At 52.2% G+C, this 5,000-nt stretch overlaps 1 non-coding gene across 1 annotated transcript in view; it reads right to left on the bottom strand.

Moving 5' to 3' along the window:
• The window catches only part of LOC126429706 (small subunit ribosomal RNA), a 1,909-nt gene extending 832 nt beyond the window's left edge, over positions 1 to 1,077 (bottom strand). Inside the window, exon 1 of the ribosomal RNA XR_007576989.1 lies at positions 1 to 1,077. This exon is cut by the window's left edge and continues 832 nt beyond it. This is a non-coding gene — a ribosomal RNA (small subunit ribosomal RNA).
• Between the last annotated feature and the right edge of the window lie 3,923 nt (positions 1,078 to 5,000).

The following is a 5,000-nucleotide window of genomic DNA, read 5'->3' as shown; positions in this document are numbered from 1 at the left end:
TTTCGTTCTTGATTAATGAAAACATACTTGGCAAATGCTTTCGCTTCTGTTCGTCTTGCGACGATCCAAGAATTTCACCTCTAACGTCGCAATACGAATGCCCCCGCCTGTCCCTATTAATCATTACCTCGGGTTCCGAAAACCAACAAAATAGAACCGAGGTCCTATTCCATTATTCCATGCACACAGTATTCAGGCGGGCTTGCCTGCTTTAAGCACTCTAATTTGTTCAAAGTAAACGTGCCGGCCCACCGAGACACTCAATAAAGAGCACCCTGGTAGGATTTCAACGGGGTCCGCCTCGGGACGCACGAGCACGCACGAGGCGGTCGCACACCTTCGGCTCGCCCCACCGGCAGGACGTCCCACGATACATGCCAGTTAAACACCGACGGGCGGTGAACCAACAGCGTGGGACACAAATCCAACTACGAGCTTTTTAACCGCAACAACTTTAATATACGCTATTGGAGCTGGAATTACCGCGGCTGCTGGCACCAGACTTGCCCTCCAATAGATACTCGTTAAAGGATTTAAAGTGTACTCATTCCGATTACGGGGCCTCGGATGAGTCCCGTATCGTTATTTTTCGTCACTACCTCCCCGTGCCGGGAGTGGGTAATTTGCGCGCCTGCTGCCTTCCTTGGATGTGGTAGCCGTTTCTCAGGCTCCCTCTCCGGAATCGAACCCTGATTCCCCGTTACCCGTTACAACCATGGTAGGCGCAGAACCTACCATCGACAGTTGATAAGGCAGACATTTGAAAGATGCGTCGCCGGTACGAGGACCGTGCGATCAGCCCTAAGTTATTCAGAGTCACCAAGGCAAACGGACCGGACGAGCCGACCGATTGGTTTTGATCTAATAAAAGCGTCCCTTCCATCTCTGGTCGGGACTCTGTTTGCATGTATTAGCTCTAGAATTACCACAGTTATCCAAGTAACGTGGGTACGATCTAAGGAACCATAACTGATTTAATGAGCCATTCGCGGTTTCACCTTAATGCGGCTTGTACTGAGACATGCATGGCTTAATCTTTGAGACAAGCATATGACTACTGGCAGGATCAACCAGGGAGCTGCGTCAACTAGAGCTGAGCAGCCGGCCGCCCGGGAGTGTGTCCCGGGGGCCCGCGCGAACACGCAAGCGTCCGCTCAATTATTCTGCAAACAGGAGGAGGCTGAGCTCCCCTGCACAACACACCTCGAAACCCTCTCAGGTCCCGGCGGCGCGCAGCGCCGTCCTAAGTACTTGGTCGGGTTCGAGAGAGGCGCAATCGCCCGGAGTTAGGCGAGTAGACGCTTTAGGTGCGACCACCCGTGCTCCCAACTGAGCTTGCCGCTGCCGACAGAGGCCCGGGAGCGTGCTGTCGTGGCATTGCCGGCGGGAGACAACACGCGCCACCTACGGTGACCGGCAGCTCCAACGCCAGCGCCACAGAAGGACAAAAGCCCTACTTGGGTGCCGAAGCGAACTCTCCCAGCACAGCGCACGCGCCAACACGTCCGCACAGCTGCGATACAAACCACCTGCGAGAACCGCTGGGGCGACCGAGCAGCAGACGGCGTCGCGGCGCCGAGCGCCGGGCGGCGGCGCATCCTCAGCGCACAAAGTCCTCAATCGGACCAGCACACTGCAGATGGCCACCGCGCTTCGCACCGGGCCCGCGAGGACCTACTTTGGCCGCAAGGCGCCGCGAGCAGGGGGCGCCGGCGCGCAGCTGCGCCGCCTGCCGCGTCCGTCGGCCGGCGCGCCTGCCACCGGCCGCCCCCACCAGCCGGCTGTAGCGCGTGCGCCCACGCACCGCGCTGCCAGCACGCCGGGCGGCCCCCCCTCACCGGCCGGGGACGGTCCCACCCAGCCACCGCCGCGTATCGCCTCACACCCAGATCCCCTTTCACGTTCGTGGGCATGGTGGGTCCCCTTTCACGTTCGTGGGCATGGTGGGTATCCCTGAAACAACCGGTTAATAGCTCGACCGATCGTCGCCAACACTGATTCACCTCTAGCGAGAACAACCGCACCACAACGGGTTACCGGTTGTTCATTTGCGTAACGTCACCAGCAAACGTACACGTCCATCGCCATTTGCAACGAGTATTGCATGCCTGTGTCAGGTGTCACAACACACTACGTCTGCCCACATAGACGCAACAACATGTGCACGCCTAGAGAACACGTGGAAGGTAGACCCCGTACGTATGCGGTGTCCATTGCGCGAACGACTGTCAGCCCGCCTCTGCAGCATGTCGCAGATGTGGAACGCGGTGCAACATGCTATCACGGTGTGTGAGAAGAGACGACTACGTCCGAATACACGCTCCACTACATCAACAGACTGCTCATGCTGATCGCCATCCAGGGCGTCCGTTCCTCCCACACGTCTGTATGGCGTACCACACTGCAATCCAGCTCTTATAGGGAGACGACACGTAGCTGCGTGCACAATATTTGGACTGTATGGTCCGCCGTTGCTAGGCGCTGTCGTCATACGGTCACATGGGCCACGATGTATCATTCAGTACATACGGAGCAATGTGCAGTACAGTTTGTGGGTTTTGCGTACATCGGCGGACAGGTGACAGGCCGTACCACAACGTAGGCTGAGTACGTCGGCATGCGAAGGGCATTGAACATGCAAACTTCTCACCGACCAGCTTGCGAAGGCAGGGGGGAAGGGGGGGGGGCATGTACGTCCTGCTGCTATCCACACTACAGTGTATAGCAGGAGCATGTGGAAAGTCAGCAACACCTGCAAGGTGTTTAACATGACGCGATACACAGGGGACCGGGCAGTGCGAGTAGCGAACTATATTGCGAGGGTTGCGGTTAGGCAACACTACACTACTTTAACGGGTTGCATAACAATTACAGAGCAGGTTCAGCGACAACGTGCGTCAGGTTAAGGCGCAATATAGTTTAGGTTACGGCGCACTTTAGGTTAGGTTAAGGCACATTATAGGTTAGGTTAAGGCACAACATGGGTTACGTTAAGGCACAACATGGGTTACGTTAAGGCACAACATGGGTTAGGTTAAGGCACAACATGGGTTAGGTTAAGGCACAACATGGGTTAGGTTAAGGCACAACATGGGTTAGGTTAAGGCACAACATGGGTTAGGTTAAGGCACAACATGGGTTAGGTTAAGGCACAACATGGGTTAGGTTAAGGCACAACATGGGTTAGGTTAAGGCACAACATGGGTTAGGTTAAGGCACAACATGGGTTAGGTTAAGGCACAACATGGGTTAGGTTAAGGCACAACATGGGTTAGGTTAAGGCACAACATGGGTTAGGTTAAGGCACAACATGGGTTAGGTTAAGGCACAACATGGGTTAGGTTAAGGCACAACATGGGTTAGGTTAAGGCACAACATGGGTTAGGTTAAGGCACAACATGGGTTAGGTTAAGGCACAACATGGGTTAGGTTAAGGCACAACATGGGTTAGGTTAAGGCACAACATGGGTTAGGTTAAGGCACAACATGGGTTAGGTTAAGGCACAACATGGGTTAGGTTAAGGCACAACATGGGTTAGGTTAAGGCACAACATGGGTTAGGTTAAGGCACAACATGGGTTAGGTTAAGGCACAACATGGGTTAGGTTAAGGCACAACATGGGTTAGGTTAAGGCACAACATGGGTTAGGTTAAGGCACAACATGGGTTAGGTTAAGGCACAACATGGGTTAGGTTAAGGCACAACATGGGTTAGGTTAAGGCACAACATGGGTTAGGTTAAGGCACAACATGGGTTAGGTTAAGGCACAACATGGGTTAGGTTAAGGCACAACATGGGTTAGGTTAAGGCACAACATGGGTTAGGTTAAGGCACAACATGGGTTAGGTTAAGGCACAACATGGGTTAGGTTAAGGCACAACATGGGTTAGGTTAAGGCACACCATGGGTTAGGTTAAGGCACACCATGGGTTAGGTTAAGGCACACCATGGGTTAGGTTAAGGCACAACATGGGTTAGGTTAAGGCACAACATGGGTTAGGTTAAGGCACAACATGGGTTAGGTTAAGGCACAACATGGGTTAGGTTAAGGCACAACATGGGTTAGGTTAAGGCACAACGTAGGTTAGGTTAAGGCACAACGTGGGTTAGGTTAAGGCACAACGTGGGTTAGGTTAAGGCACAACGTGGGTTAGGTTAAGGCACAACGTGGGTTAGGTTAAGGCACAACATGGGTTAGGTTAAGGCACAACATGGGTTAGGTTAAGGCACACCATGGGTTAGGTTAAGGCACAACATGGGTTAGGTTAAGGCACAACATGGGTTAGGTTAAGGCACAACATGGGTTAGGTTAAGGCACAACATGGGTTAGGTTAAGGCACAACATGGGTTAGGTTAAGGCACAACATGGGTTAGGTTAAGGCACAACATGGGTTAGGTTAAGGCACAACGTAGGTTAGGTTAAGGCACAACGTGGGTTAGGTTAAGGCACAACATGGGTTAGGTTAAGGCACAACATGGGTTAGGTTAAGGCACAACATGGGTTAGGTTAAGGCACAACATGGGTTAGGTTAAGGCACAACATGGGTTAGGTTAAGGCACAACATGGGTTAGGTTAAGGCACAACATGGGTTACGTTACGGCACAACATGGGTTACGTTACGGCACAACATGGGTTACGTTACGGCACAACATGGGTTACGTTACGGCACAACATGGGTTACGTTACGGCACAACATGGGTTACGTTACGGCACAACATGGGTTACGTTACGGCACAACATGGGTTACGTTACGGCACAAATTAGGTTAGGTTACGGCACAAATTAGGTTAGGTTAAGGCACAAATTAGGTTAGGTTAAGGCACAAATTAGGTTAGGTTAAGGCACAAATTAGGTTAGGTTAAGGCACAAATTAGGTTAGGTTAAGGCACAAATTAGGTTAGGTTAAGGCACAAATTAGGTTAGGTTAAGGCACAAATTAGGTTAGGTTAAGGCACGATATAGGTTAGGTTAAGGCACGATATAGGTTAGGTTAAGGCA

The sequence above is a fragment of the Schistocerca serialis genome, unplaced genomic scaffold, assembly GCF_023864345.2.
Source record: "Schistocerca serialis cubense isolate TAMUIC-IGC-003099 unplaced genomic scaffold, iqSchSeri2.2 HiC_scaffold_1029, whole genome shotgun sequence".
NCBI classification, from domain to species: Eukaryota; Metazoa; Arthropoda; class Insecta; order Orthoptera; family Acrididae; genus Schistocerca; species Schistocerca serialis.
Note: the sequence above shows the minus strand (reverse complement) of the source record. Positions and strands in the feature narration are given on the sequence as shown.